The sequence below is a fragment of the Macaca fascicularis genome, chromosome 19 (assembly GCF_037993035.2).
Source record: "Macaca fascicularis isolate 582-1 chromosome 19, T2T-MFA8v1.1".
NCBI lineage: Eukaryota > Metazoa > Chordata > Mammalia > Primates > Cercopithecidae > Macaca > Macaca fascicularis.
In genome coordinates this window covers 58,470,019-58,485,248 of record NC_088393.1, presented here as the reverse complement: position 1 = coordinate 58,485,248, position 15,230 = coordinate 58,470,019, and the positions used below count along the sequence as shown (strand labels likewise).

Genomic DNA, 15,230 nt, shown 5'->3' with positions numbered 1-15,230 from the left:
AGGTGCTTGCCCCTGTGCACGCAACGAGCTGTCTCCTTATTTTGGCCTCGGGACAAAAGACACCTCCTCCAGGAGGCCTCTCCTGATCACCTCAAGTCTGTCCTCCTGACCTCCCACCAACTTCTCTCCGCCCTAATTGTCCTCTTATTTTCTTCATTGCTCACACTGCTCTTGGAAATAGGACCTTGAGTTATCCTCTCTGCTGGAGGGTCAGCTCCGCGGGGACAGGTGCAGTCTCCTTCCTGTTCTCCGGCTGGCTCTCAGGACCCTGAACAGCGCCCGGTGCTGAAGGCCCTTGATGAGTTCTGGGGGTTGATGGCAAATTATTTCTCCTTCAGTAAAACAGGGGCAGTCACACCCTCCAGGCAGGGCTGAGACTTAGGCTGCATGGACCAATAGGGTTCACTGGTTGTTAAAATATTGGAATACTTCCCTGCTTCTCTAAGGGCCCCACCTGACACGGCTTGGCCTCTCACCTGAGACCCTCTTGGTTTGTTTGTTTGTTTTTTGAGACTGAATTTCACTCTGTCACCAGGCTGGAGTGCAGTGGTACAATCTTGGCTCACTGCAACCTCCGCCTCCCAGGTGCAAGTGATTCTTGTGCCTCAGTCTCCCGAGTAGCTGGGATTACAGGCGTGCACCACCATGCCTGGCTAATTTTTGTATTTTTTTTTTTTTTTTTTGAGACAGAGTCTGGCTCTGTCGCCCAGGCTAAAGTGCAGTGGCCCGATCTCAGCTCACTGCAAGCTCCGCCTCCCGGGTTTACGCTGCCGTTCTCGTGCCTCAGCCTCCCGAGTAGCTGGGACTACAGGCACCCGCCACCTCGCCCGGCTAGTTTTTCATATTTTTTTAGTAGAAATGGGGTTTCACTGGGTTAGCCAGGACGGTCTCGATCTCCTGACCTCGTGATCCGCCCGTCTCGGCCTCCCAAAGTGCTGGGATTACAGGCTTGAGCCACCGCGCCCGGCCAATTTTTGTATTTTTAGTAGAGATGGGGTTTCACCACCATATTGGTCAGGCTGGTCTCGAACTCCTGACCTCAAGTGATCCACCCACCTCAGCCTCCCAAAGTGCTGGGATTTCAGGTGCGAGCCACCATGCCCGGCTGAGACCCTCTTGTAATGAAAGGGTTAACTCGGGGCTCAGCAGGGGCCTGCTCTCACCTGTGCCCACCGGGGCTCCCATCCCTAAGAGTTGGTACCGCGTGGTTGCAGGATCGATGCCATGCTTGTGAGGTGCTGGGCATCTGGCCTGTGGGAGACCAGCAGGAACCTCGGGCTGCCACCATGTGATTCTGTTTTGTTGGTGTCATCATTGGTCTGGGCCTATTCTGTGCTGGACCCTGGTGCACACACACATTCACTGGTCCAGTCTCACAAACTAGACTTAAGCGACGACGCCCAGGGGCGGGTGAAACCGGAAGCATCACAGCACCACCTGCCCCTCCCTGGCCCTCGCCTGGCCCCTTCTCAGTTTCTCCTCTGGGCAGCTCTCAGGGCTCAGCGCCCACCAACGCCCACCCGAAACCACCTCTTCTGAACCCATCTGTGACCTGGCTTCTCTCGGGAACCCTGGCTCATTATAGATGTGTCTGGCCCACTTTCCTTCCAGCTTCCAACCCCGACTCTCCCCAGGCTCTGCCTGCAGGGTTAGGGCCACACTTTCCCTCCCTGGGGCTCTCCGAGGAGAAGGGGAAGACGGAGAGTCTGTCCGGGGCCCCCTGGCACTGAAAGAAGGAACCTTCATCTCTCTTCTCTCTCTCCGGAGTCCTCAGTTATTAGTCAGCGTTTTGGGGGATAACAAGGAAGGGGTGAAACTTCTGTGCTAATGTTAACATCGGGAAGGATCTTCAGTGTCCTGGACAGGGGCCACCTCTCCTTGTGGGTTTCTCTGCCCCTGATTCCCGATGTCCCCCTTCCTTGGGGCCCAAGCTTTTGGGGCAGTGGACCGGTGAGGTAGAGGGGAGGGTCGTGGTGACCTCCCAGAGGCCTCTGCATCTGCCCTCCCCCTCCCTGCACCCAAGATGCAGCGCAGCTTCACAGCTCTAAATGCGTCCCCAGCACCCGCTGCCAACACCTGGGGGAGGTGAGAGGAGAGTGGAGAGGGAGGCTGTGGGTTGTGCCCTCTGCCCTTCCCAGGTGCCTCCACCTGCCAGGTCTGGACCAGGGACGAAAGCTAGGAACTGACCTATTCTCCATCTCCCTCAGGGTCCCCCCAGCCCAGGACTGTGCATGCAAACCCCATCCTGGCTCCTCCAAGACCCTCAATGGTCTCTTCTGGAAAATGGGTTTGGGGGTTCTTCTCTTCATGAGGTGGAGGGGCTGACGAAGCGGGCACACAGCAGGGTTCAAGAAAGGCCCTCTGTCCTCTTCCCTACTCCGTCTACTCCCCGGGCTCTTGCCATCCAGTCTCGGGCCCTCAAAGATCCAGTTCCGCAGCTTCTCTCCCCTCCCCCGAGATCTTTCTCCTCCCCCATCCCCCCCGACGGGTCCTTCCCTACGTCTTCCATCCTGTCATCTCTGTCCGACTTAGTTCCTCTGCCTCTTCCGGGTCCTGCCAGCTTCCCCTGCTCTTCCTGACAACACCCACCACACTCCCCATTCTTCTCCCCGCAGCCCCCGCTGCCCTCCAGGCCCCTCTGTCCCCTGCAGCCCTCAAAGCTGGGCCTTCCCTCCTTCCTCTTTCCCCTCACTTCCCTGCCCCTGGGCCTCTCCTGCCCATCTCTCTACCAATCTCTCCCTCCACTCCTCTTCTCCCTCCTTTCCTCTTCCTCTACCCACTCTCCCTGCTCCCCCGCCCTCCCCTCCCCTTCATCCAGGACCTTATTGCAGGAGTTTCCCCACCACCCCCTCCCCTCCCCCCCACACCCTCTCCCCTTTCCCTCCTCTCTTCCCTGCTCCCTCCCCTTTTTCTCCCCCTCTTCTTTCCTCCACCCCCTTCCCACTTCCTTCCTTCTTTCCTCCCCTTCCCTCTTCTTTCCTCCCCCCTTTCCCTTCCCTCCCGTCTCCCTCTCCTTTCTTCCCTCCCTCTCCCATCCTCTCCAGTTCTTCCCCCCTCTTTCCTTCCTCCCTCTCCACGCTGCCCTCCCTCCCCTCCCTCTCTCCCCCCTCCTCTCCTCCCGGGCCTCCCTCCCTGCTCCCTCCCTCCGCCCGCCCGCTCCCACCATCATCAGTATTCCGCTCCCGTCTCCGCCGCTCTCGGCTGCTCTCGGTCGCTGCCGCACCGTCCGAGGCGGGGGCCGGGGCCGGGGCCGGGGCCTGGGGGGGGGTGGGGTGGGGGGAGAGCGGCGCCGGCGGGCCCGAGGAGGGAGGAAGGAAGGAAGGAAGGCTGGAAGGAAGGAAGCCAGGAAAGAAAGAAGGAAAGAAAGGAAGGCAAGAAGGAAGGCGGGCGGCGGGCGAGGGCGCCGGGGCCGGACGGCAGGCGGGCGCGAGGCAAGGAGGCAGAGCGGCCCCCCCAGCCCCACCGCCGCCGCTGCGGAAGCCCCCTCCCCACCCAGGAGCCGGGGAGGGGGGAGAGCGCGAGAGGCTCCGGGCCCGGCCGCAGCCCCGCCCCCCGCGCCTCCCCGCAGCGGGCCTTGCACCCCAAATTCCTCAGCCTCATTGGGGGGGTCCTCCCCCCACGGGCCGGGCATGCTGCCCCCCGGAAGGAACCCCTCTCCTCGCTGTGAGTAGCCGCCAAGGGGCACGGGTCGGGGGCGGGGGCCGGAGGCGGAACCGCGGGGGGTGGGTGGGGGACATTCGCTAATTGGGGGACAGTGGTCTTAGGCCTCCTCCGGGATGGGGGGGATGGCAGAGGACAGGGGGCGGGGCCTAATGGGAGGCAGAAGCCGGTTGGGGAGGCGACTGGGTGGGGGTTCTCCGGGCCGGGCGAGTTCTGTGCTGGGTGGGGGGGGTTGTCGCCGCTGCCTGGGGACAGGTTGTGGGGGGTGCGTCCGGCGGTCGCTGCGTATCCAGCTGTGGGGCTGAGGAAGTAGGCTTAGGGTGGGGGGTTCTCCGGGCGTAGGTCCGGGCCCCCCTTTCTGGGGCGGGAGTCCAGGTTATTCCTCTCCCCATGGCCCCTCCCACCCTCCACACCGCTGCTGCTTGGGGTGGGGGGGGCACGCCAGTGATGGGGAGGGGGGAGAGGCGGGCACGGGGTTTCCTTGGTGACCGCGCCTGGCAAGAGCGGTTGCCGTGGCAACCGGGGAGAACCGGGGAGTTTGGGAAGTGAAAATGGGAAAGACGGAGGGGGTGATTGGGGAGTGAGACAGCCCCCTCCCCAGTCTTCAGCCCTTCTCCCTCTGGGGTCACCTCGCCTCTCCTAATGGGCGGCTCGGACCCCTGCCCCTCCCTCTCTCCAAGACCCCCGGTTCCCTGACCCCAGTCGGCTTTGGGGCCTTGTATCCTTGGGCACGTGTCTCTCCAGGACCACTGCCTCTCCCACCTCCCTCCGCCCTCCCCTCCTGGAAATCTCTCCTCCTGGGGACCCCCGTCCCCCATTTGCTACCTCCTCACCAGGTTTCCGACCCTCACACCTGCTCTTCTAGGACCTTCTAAGGCACGGCACCTGCCCCTCAGGATTCTCTAACCCCCATCTCTGACAATACCCCAGATATCCCTCTCCAGACCCTCTGTCCAGGAGACCCTCACTTCAGCCGCCCTCTCCTCCAGCTCCCTCCTCCCACTACCTCCCCGCTCCTCTTTGGGCCTTGCACCCCAGCCTCTCCCCTTTCTCCCCAACACCCCCAGTCGCCTTCTCCTTAGCCCATCACTCTCTGAAACCTCCTTCTATGACCTTTCTTCACCCAGAGACCCCATCCATCCTTGTCTCCTCACCCCATAGTACTCCGCAATCTCAGACTCCCCAATCCTAGCTCTCTCCTTTTGGAAACCTCTCCTTCCAACTCACCATCAATCCCGGGCTCTCAGGGTTCCCCCATCTCCATGCCCCTGCCTCCCTGGGGTCCTGTCCTGCCAGGGGCCCAGCCAGTCTCTCTCCAGGACTCCGAGTCTCCATTGCCCAGGATGGCCTCTTGCCCACCCCTCCACCCCTTCCCCTCCTCTCTGCACCCCCATCTCCTTCCCCAGACTTCCTCACCTCTGCTCTCCCCCTGGGCGCCCTCCCCTCCTCCCTGCCCACTCCCTGCAGCCTCTGGCGACTTTCTCTCCGGGTGGGGAATTCCCCTGGGGAGAGCCCAGCTGGGAAGGGGGAGGGGGAAGGGAGCCTCGGGGCTGCCCCTCGGCCCCCTCCCCGCCCCCCTCTCCAGCTGGGAGCTGCAGTGGCGCCTCCGCAGCGCCCCATTGCTATGCGCCTCACATCCCAAGTCCCGGCCGCGCAGCCGCCAGACAGGAACTCGGGCTCCAGGCAGCTGGGAGTAGCCGGAGCCGGCTTCCCTCCTGGTCCAGGAGCCTGAAAACTCCCGCCCCCCACCCCCGGACCGCGGCCAGGACGGCACCTCCCTCTTCCTGTAGCATCTTCCGCAGCCTTCGCCTTCTAACCTGCCTTTCCGCAGCCTCCACTTCCCCTTCCCACCTTCTTCCTCCTCTTCCTCCTCCCTGGGGCTCCTCTCCTCCTGGCCACCCGATTGTCCAAACGCACACAGAGAAAAGAGGGACGGAGAGTGAAGCTGCCGAAAGGCGGGAGAGAGACACAAGGAAGGGAAGGGTGGGAGCCAGGGAGGGAGGCACACAGGGAGAGAGGGGACCCAGCCTCCGAAACAGACATACAGGCAATTAGGGCATCACCGCGGAGTCACGGAGTTACTCACTTAATTTCCGAAAGAAAGAGAGAGGGAGCCGGGGACACACGCCACTCCCACCCAGAGAGCAGACACGCGAGCCAGGCAGAGAGGCAGGGAGCCACAGACTCAGGGAGGGTGGGACAGACCCACGGGGTGCCTGCTGGGGCCAGCAGGAAGCTGGGGGACACTGGCCACCAGAGCTCTGGGGGGTTAGAGGCCGATTCTGACTTGTCAGAGGGACCCCAAGTCAGCGACAGAGAGTGGGAGCCTGCGAGGAAGACACGGGGCACGTGGAGGCAAAGATTCCCACACAGGAGCACACAGTCATTCACTGGCAGCCAGAGACCCCATGTGGAACCAGAGAGGCCCAGCTGCAGACGCAGCCCCCACACTCAGTCAGCCAGTGGTCAGGAGAGAGAGGGAGCAGTCCCCAGACCTGTAGTCTTGTGTCACATGGAGACACACACACAGTCCTTCATACACAGACCTGGAGGGAGAGACAAAGGCAGGAGGCCTGTGCCTCGTGGTCCTGTGGCCTCGTGGCCTCACGCTTATGGACAGACACACAGCAAAAGGCACGGAGGTGGCCCCAGAGCTACAAAGATGCAGCCCCAGGTGCCGTAAGACAGTCACAGCGCTGCGCACACACTAAACCTAGTGCCAGCGTCGGGGGCATGCGTGTGTACTGCAGGGAGGGCCAGCCCCGTCGGGCTCCAGCAGTCACCCTTAATCCCACTCAGAGACAGCCCGGAGAATGTCCTCTCCCCACGGGGCTCCTCAGGCACCTCCACGCCGTCCGTCCGAGAGGTCAGCAGAATTGACATCAGGTATCAGAGGGCGCTGATGTCTCTGTCACAGGCAGAGCCTGGGCACACAGGTGCCCACACACACACCGTCAGGGCCCATGCAGAGAGGCCGATCTTCAGGCAGAGGTGCCGTGGGGTGGGGGTGGGGGTGGGGTGGCCGCTGAATCCTCAGTCCCTTCCGGAACCCTGGCCCTGCTTTCTTGCCAGGGACTCCACCCCCTCAATCACCTGTGTCACCTGCTAGGACGCCTGCTGGGTAGCTCACGCAGGCTCTCTCTCTCCATCCTCTCTCCCGACGTTTCATCCCTTCCCACCCCGCTCTCTCTGGCCGGGCGTCTGTCCAGAGGTGTCACCTGGACCTCCTGTCTCTGTCAAGCCGTCTCATCTCTTCATCTCCTCTCATCTTCCCTGGGACTGACCCTTCGCCCTCCCAGCCCCCGGTGTCTTGCTGGCCTGGCCCATCCGTCTAGTCTGTGGACTCATTCATCAGTCTTTCCCTCTTCCACCCCATCTGCTGTGAAACCTGCCTCTATTTCTGTCTCTGCTCCACACCGCTCTCTGTGCCTGTCTTCTTTGTCCCTCTGTGTCACTCGCCCTCACCTCTGCTGCTGTTCTTGCCAGCCTGTCTGCCTCCCCGCCTCCCCTGCTCCTTCCCTGTGGCTCCCTCTCCCCACATCCCTGAGGACTCACTTTCGCCGGGGTCCTCCGGGCGGCCCGAGAGGGTTATTTTCCCCCAGCGCCTTCAACGTGTTTAATTTGTTGCCAGCATTTTTTAAATTCGAGATTTCGCATAAAAATCTAGACTGCTAGCTTTTGGAATCTTCTTCCCCCTGGGTAACTGTGGGCTGTGCTCAGGTGTGCAGGGCCACCACGCCCCACTCTCCCCTCTAACCAGCATCGTGATCATCTTCCCTGCTGGGCTCCATAGACAGAGGAGTTTGCAACCTCTGCTGTTTGCTCCTCTTCCTCTCTGCTCCGTCTCTTTGTGCCCCGTCACCCTCTCCACTCTCCTTCCCTTGGTTTCCCTTGCGGGGTCCTCTTTCTGCCCCTCCTCCTTCATCCCCCCATCAGTTTGCCCTAACTCCAAGCCTCACTTTGGGCCCTGTTTCCACTTAAATGGCCTCCTTTCCTTGCCAAGAGCAGGAAGAGTCTTATCTTTATCTTAAGTTCTTAAGACTGCCAGGGCGCAGGGCACACGCCCATTCTCCAGGGACAGGGTCTGCTGTGAAGCCGCCAGCCCCTCACAGTGTTGGAGGGTCAGCGTTGCGTGAAGCCACCATGTTGCAGCCTGTCCTTCTCAGCTGGCTGATGGCTGGGGTGGGCCACAGACGCCACACTCTTGCCCCCAGCGTGTGGCATCACAGCCTGTACGTAGGCAGGGGGTAGGCTTCCCTGTGCACCAGGCTGCATATTTGGCCCCAGAGCAGGTAGAGAGCAGGGGCTGCCTTAGAGGACCTGGCATGTAGACCCTGTTTCCGGAGGAAGAGGGCCTCACCTCCAGATAGGGGTGCAGAGGACAGGGCTCCCCTTTGTGCCTGGCAGCGCTCAAGCCCAGCAGCAGCCCCTCCACCATCACCCTTGCTGGGTATAGGGGGCACGTCTTTGTGTCCCCTCTGGCAGGGTTTGGGAAACCTCATTAACTCTGGGTTTGGAGACCCTCTGTCCCCACTGGGGAGAACCTCCCTTTCCTTCCAGTCCCAGTTCCTGAGACTGGGCTGGCTCTGCCAGACAGGGGGTGGCAGGAGAGTAAGAAGAGTGGCAGGATGCCCCTTGTTGCCTGGAAACCCACGCACAACTGTTGTCATGGCAGGCAGAGGTGGGGGGCTGCCTCGGAGGCCCACGAGATGGGCTGGTGGGGTCTCGCCACTGGGAGACAGGCAGGAGCCCACAGGGGACTGCTGAGAATGAGAATGGGGGGTGTCTGGTAGTATCTGGGATCCTGGTGGGAGGTTGAGGACTAAGTATAAGACCTAGACAGAGACAGGCCGGGCACGGTGGTTCACACCTGTAATCTCAACACTTCGGGAGGTTGAGGCGGGTGGATCACCTGAGGTCGGGAGTTTGAGACCAGCCTGGCCAACATGGTGAAACCCGTCTCTACTAAAAATACAAAATTAGCCAGGCATGGTGGTGTGAGTCTGTAATCCCAGCTACCCAGGAGACTGAGGCGGGAGAATCGCTTAAACCTGGGAGGTGGAGGTTGCAGTGAGCCGAGATCATGCCGTTGTACTCCAGCCTGGATGACAAGAGCAAAACTCCATCGAAAAAAAACAAAAACAAAAAACCTAGACGGAGAGGAGGAAAGGAGTGAGGCAGGGCAGGAGGGGGCAGCAGCCCCAGCCACTCCCAGGCTCACTGTGCCCCCCAGATGCTGTGCCAGCCCGGGGAGTTGAGCTTAGGCCCCAGAGCTCTTGTTCAAACACCGCAACAAAGGTCAGAAGGCTGTGCGGCCACGGCTCCACTGGAGAGGGCAGCCCCAGGTGGTAAATGCAGAGGAGATTGGCCCTCCCCTTGCCTCGAGCCCTCTCTCCAGAGCCAGAAATGATCATGATTGTAGCTAACTGATGAAGGGCGTGCCACGAGCCAGGCTCAGTGCTCAGCCTTGTATGTGGATGTCTTCCATGTTTTCCTTGGGCAACCAAGAAGGCACAGCCATCATCCCCGGATCGACAGATGGGGAGACTGAGGCCCAGAGAAGTGGGGTTCCTTGCCCCAAATTATACACCTAGAAGTGGCAGAGCCAGGACGACAAACCCTGGTGTGGGCCGCCCTGCAGGTCGCCTCCCCCCATGAGACTATTGCTTTACAGAAGGGAAAACTGAGGCCAAGAGAGGAGAATGCACTGGTCCATTGGGCCCTCCAAGTGGCAATTAGAGTCTCACTTTGTCGACCAGGCTGGAGTGCAGGGGCGCAATCTCGGCTCACTGCAACCTCTGCCTCCCAGGTTCAAGCAATTCTCCTGCCTCAGCCTCCCGAGTAGCTGAGACTATAGGCACGCATCACTACACCTGGCTAATTTTTTTTTTTTTTTTTTTTGTATTTTATGGTAGATACACAATTTCACTGTATTGGCCAGGCTGATCTCAAACTCCTGACCTCAGGTGATCCACCTGCTTCAGCCTCCCAAAGTGCTGGGATTACAGGTGTGAGCCACCGCGCCCGGCCATAAAATTGTTCATAATCACAATAATTAGGTTGTTAGTAACAATACACTCGTAGGTTAGACCACTGGGGTTGGGGGAGGACAGGGTCTTGCTCTGTTACCCATGCTGAAGTACTGTGGACGACCATAGTTCACTGCAGCCTCGACCTCCTGGGCTCAAGCGATCCTCCCGCCTCAACCTCCCGAGTAGCTGGGATTACAGGCATGTACCACCACACCCAGCTCATTGTTGTATTTTTTGTAGAGAGGGCGTTCTCATTATGTTGCCCAGGCTGATCTGAAACTCCTGAGCTCATGCGATCCTCTTGCCTTGGCCTCCCAAAGTGCTGGGATTACAGGCATAAGCCACCATGGCTGGCAAGATTAGACGTTTGAAGGCATTGAAGCTCTTATAACTCGGGGCTGTCAGGTTCTCAATCTTGTTTATGCCTCTAAAGCACCAGAAGGGAAAGGATTCCCCCACGCTGGTTCTCACAGTGGGGTGTGACATCAGCCCTCACCAACGTGGGGTTGTAGGATCCTGTTGCGGGAAGAGCAAAGACCCCAAATGTAATCCCGTGGGCCCCCTGCTCCTTGACAGATGAGTGGTTTGGATCCAGCCAGAACTGCTGGATTTACAATGGTGGAGAAGTGGCGGGGCTCGGCGGGGAGGGGCTGAGTCACGGAATGGGAAAACTGTTCATTCTTCTGACCCGTAAGAATAAATAACTTTTTTTTTTTTTTTTTAAAGACGGAGTCTCGCTCTGTCACCCAGGCTGGAGTGCAGTGGCACTATCTTGGCTCACTGCAACCTCCACCTCCCAGGTTCAAGCGATTCTCCTGTCTCAACCTCTTAAGTAGCTGGGATTACAGGCGCGTGCCACCGCTCCCGGCTAATTTTTTGTATTTTTAGTAGAGATGGGGGTTTCACTATGTTGGCCGGGCTGGTCTTGAACTCCTGACCTCAAGTGATCCGCCCGTCTTGGCCTCCCAAAGTACTGGGATTACAGGCGTGAGCCACTGCGCCCAGCTGAGAATAAATGTTAACTTTTAATGTAGCTGTCACTTAAGTGTCAAGCACTGTACATGGTCACCAGGAACCCCAACAAGCTATGAATAGGTGTCATTATCTTCACAGACCGCAAGGCGGAGCCTGGGGCGGGGGACACAGGGAGAAAGTAGTCAGCCAGAATTTAAACCCAGTTTTCCTCAACACCAACGCTCTTTCCACCTCTCCATCCTTCCTCTTCACAGGACGGTGTGATGAGGTGGACGAGGAGAAGGAGGATCTTCTGGATCCTAGAATAAGTTCACTGAGCATTTTCCTTTTATGACCCAGGCATTTCCCTAAACTCATCACAGATGTCAGACCTTCCCCACCTACAGATGAGCAGACCGAGGCCCTGAGGGGTGAAGTTCCCTTTGCAAGCCAACGTAGCTAGTAACTGTGGCAGCTGAGGTTCAAACCCAGGTCTAGTTGATTCCAAGGCCCGCCCAGAGCCACACCCCTATACAGAGCTCAGGAGAGAAGAGGAGGGGGCTTCATTCTTCATCCCGAACTGGAATATAGGAGTGAGATGGGCACTTAGAGACCCTTCAGCCCGTTGCTGCGAGACCTGCATCCCCTGGGAAACAGAATGACAGTCTCGCCCTAGATAGGGCGATGCAGAATCTGCAGTTTTTGTTGTTATTATTATTATTATTATTTTGAGACAGAGTCTCACTCTGTCACCGAGGCTGGAGTGCAGTGGTGCGATCTCGGCTCACTGCAACCTCTCGGGTTCAAGCAATTCTCCTGCCTCAGCCTCCCGAGTAGCTGAAACTACAGGCAGGTGCCTCCACGTCCAGCTAATTTTTGTATTTTTATTAGAGACGGGGTTTCACCATGTTGGTCAGGCTGGTCTCAAAACTCCTGACCTCAAGTGATCCGCCCGCCTCAGCCTCCCAGAGTGCTGGGATTACAGGCGTGAGCCACTGCGCCCCGCCAGAATCTGCCTCTTAACAAGATTCCCAGGCAGCTGGACACACATTCATGTCTGAGAAACGTGGATCCAGTTCACATCGTTTTCAGCTTTTTGTGACTTTAAGCAGCACCCTTTTGTTGTGAACAAAATATGCACAACCCTGTGAGAGACAACAGATCAGATCAGCGTCCTTCCTAGGCGGGACCCCTGAGTGCAGCAGGCTGGGGCCATGCCCCTCCCCACCTGCAAACTCACTCTCACACCCCACTGCCTGAGCCTTGGCAACAAATACTGTTGTAAAAACCACCAGTGCCCTGTTCTCTTCTGGGGTGAATTCAGTTCAGGGGTGTTAAGCCGTCCCATCCCAGCACAGAGCCACAGTCCAGGGGCCTGGAAGTTCAGTTTCCTTTCTTTTCTTTTTTTGAGACGGAGTCTCACTCTGTCACCCAGGCTGGAGTGCAATGGCGCCATCTCGACTCACGGCAAGCTCTGCCTCCCGGGTTCAAGTGATTCCCCTTTCTCAGCCTCCCGAGTAGCTGGGATTACAGGCGCCCGCCACCATGCACGGCTAATTTTGTATTTTTAGTAGAGGTGGAATTTCATCATGTTGGTCAGGCTGGTCTCAAACTCCTGACCTCAGGTGATCCACCCACCTTGGCCTCCCAAAGTGCTGGGATTACAGGCGTGAGGCAACGCGCCCGGCCCTCTTCTTTTCTTTTTTTTTTTTTTTTTGAGACGGAGTCTCGCTCTGTCACCCAGGCTGGAGTGCAGTGGCTGGATCTCAGCTCACTGCAAGCTCCGCCTCCCGGGTTTACGCCATTCTCCTGCCTCAGCCTCCCGAGTAGCTGGGACTACAGGCGCCTGCCACCTCGCCCGGCTAGTTTTTTGTATTTTTTAGTAGAGATGGGGTTTCACCGTGTTAGCCAGGATGGTCTCGATCTCCTGACTTCATGATCCGCCCATCTCAGCCTCCCAAAGTGCTGGGATTACAGGCTTGAGCCACCGCACCAGGCCTTTCTTTTTTTTTTTTTTTTTGGAAGTTCAGATTTTGTCCCAAAGCCTGCTCAAATCTGGCTACCATGGGTATGGCAATGACCTCACCATGCCTCAGTGTGCCCTTCTGTAAAATGGGCAGCAGTAGCTCTCGCCGTGGGCCCTTGTAGGGACTGAATGAGCTCTTGCAGCTGGCTCCTGCAGCGCAGGCCTGGCGCAGGCAACCAAGGCAGAGCTGGCCAGGTGCTCGGGCCTCACACTCTCCGTAATGTTCCGTTTCTCCGGCTGTCATCTCCCTGGCTTCTCCATGAGTCCTATAAGAGCCCTGTGAGGTAGCTAGGCAGGGCCAAGGAGCAGACAGAGCAGCACTTCAGGGACTCAGGCAGAAGCAGTTCCAAGCAGCAGCAGTGGTTAGATCCATGCTGTCCGAAGCAGTAGCCGCCACAGCCACTGCTACGTGTGAGCACCAACAGTCACATCAAATGAAATGAAGAATTCGGTCCCTGGCCACCCTCAACACATGTCACGTGCTCCATGGCCTCATGTGGCCGGTGGCCGCCAGTGCTGGACAGCATGGAGAGAACATTTGCATCACTGCAGAGAGTCTATTGGATGGTGATGCACTGAAATATTGAAATACAGGCAGGTGCTGCGGCTCACGCTTATAAATCCAGCACTTTGGGAGGCTGAGGCCGGAGGATTGTTTGAGCCCGGGAGTTTGAGACCAGCCTGGGCAACATGGCAAAAGCCCTTCTCTACAAAAATACAAAAAAATTAGCCGGGGGTAGTGGTCCGCGCCTGTAGTCGGCTACTGGGGAGGCTGAGGTGGGAGGATCATCTGGGCCTGGGAGGTGGAGGCTGCAGTGAGCCGAGATCACGCCACTGCACTCCAGCAGAAATTTATGTGTGTGTGTGTGTGTGTGTGTGTGTGTGTATGTGCATGTATATATGTGTGTGTGTGTGTGTGTATACATATATGTATGTATACAGTTGACTCCTGACCAACTTGGGGGCTAGGGACGCCAGCCTTCTATGCAGTTGAAAATCTGCATGTAACTTTTGACTCCCCTAAAACTTAACTACGAATAGTGTCCTGTTGATTGGATGTCCTGCCAGCAACATACACATTCAGTTAACACGTTCTGTGTGTTAAATGTATTCTATCCCGAATTCTGACAATAAAGTGAGCTACAGAAAAGAACATGTTATTGAGAAAATGCTAAGGAAGAGAAAATACATTTACTAGCCACTAAGTGGAGTGTATCATCGTAAAGGGCTCCCCGATCATCTTCACGTTGAGTAGGCTGTGAGCAGGTGGGGGTGGGGGGAGCGTTGTCTTGCTGTCTACGGAGTGGCAGCGGCGGGAGAAGGTCCACGTATAAGTGGACCGCACGGTTCAAACCCCAGTCCTTCAAGGGTCAACTGTAGTCCTCCACTCGCTGGTAAAGAGCTCACCTCAGCCCTTCCTGGGTCCCCACCGCCCCCCCAGCCAGCCCTCCCAGCCCTCTGTCTTCTGAAACCTGCTGTTAATTCCCGTTTCTCCAATGAGGAAACTGAGTGACCGCAGGGTACTGTTCCTAGCAGAAAATTGGCAGCACCACGGGGTCGGAGCCCAGGTTTCACCTTTTCCCAGCTGCCAGCCAGGCTCTGAGTCCTATATCTCACTTGTTGGTCACTTGCTGTGTGCCAGGCCCCTACTTGGGCCCCCTTGCCACAGCCCCGTGCAGCATCATCAGAGAAGCTGCAGCTGGCCCAAAGTGGCACAGCCAGGGACTGGACGGGAGCCGGGCGGGCAGCATGTCCCCTGCTTACCTGCTGCCCTGTGGGTGTGACCAGAGCGAGGCACGTGGAGATTGGGGCTGGAGGGCCTGTGGCAGGGACCTTTGCCTTCTCTTCTTCCCGTAACTGCTTCCCACCCTGACATCCTCTTGGCTTTGGAATTTGACCCCAGATCTATAAGAAGAGCCTGGCTCCTCCCTCTCCCTCACCTCCTACACCGCCTACAGGTTCTGCCACTTTTACAAATTTGCTTTATCTGTTCACTCTTTCCCTTCTCTCCATCCCCGTGGCTCCAGCCGCGGCCTCATCCTCTACCCCCGGACCCTTGGCGCAGTGCCTCCTTGACCTCCAGCCGTCCCGGCTCCAGTCCACTCAGAGAGGCCCTTCACCCCCCAGAGCTGAGTCTGCCCCTCTGTTGTCACAGCCCGATGTGGGAGGAAGGAGGCCCCCCGGCCCATTGCCACGGCCTCTGTAACAGCTCGACATTCCCTCCTCCCGGCTTCCCTCCTGGACGTTCCGGAGCCCACCCTGTGCCCACCCTCTCACTTAGTCCCCACCCCCACACTCGGCTCCCTAGAGACACCGGGCTCCTTGCCTCGGGTGCCAGCAGAGGAACTGCCGGTAGGGGGCGCTGGCTCGCTCCTTCCTGCAGGAAGTACTGAGGCTCGGAGGGGCCGGCGCTGTGGCAGGTCCTGAGGATGCAGCCGTGAAAGCCCCGACAAAGCCCTCAGGAGCTCCCCTCGTAGCAGGAAGGCAGGCAAGGAACGCAGGAACAAATCACCAAGCATCAGGTGCTGGGTGGCCGTGACACGAGCTGTGAAGAAAAG

The 15,230-nt window shown here is 58.4% G+C and overlaps 1 protein-coding gene across 3 annotated transcripts in view; it reads left to right on the top strand.

Annotated features, from left to right (window-relative positions):
* The first annotated feature begins 3,170 nt into the window (after positions 1 to 3,170).
* The window catches only part of LRRC4B (leucine rich repeat containing 4B), a 55,863-nt gene continuing 43,803 nt past the window's right edge, over positions 3,171 to 15,230 (top strand). The window contains exon 1 of one of the 3 annotated variants that reach the window (XM_065535759.2): positions 3,171 to 3,371. The gene's annotated coding sequence lies outside the window, so the exon portion shown is untranslated. Of the gene's footprint in view, positions 3,664 to 15,230 lie in introns of all 3 variants that reach the window. The other 2 variants (XM_005590025.5, XM_045380425.3) reach the window with 2 other exon arrangements.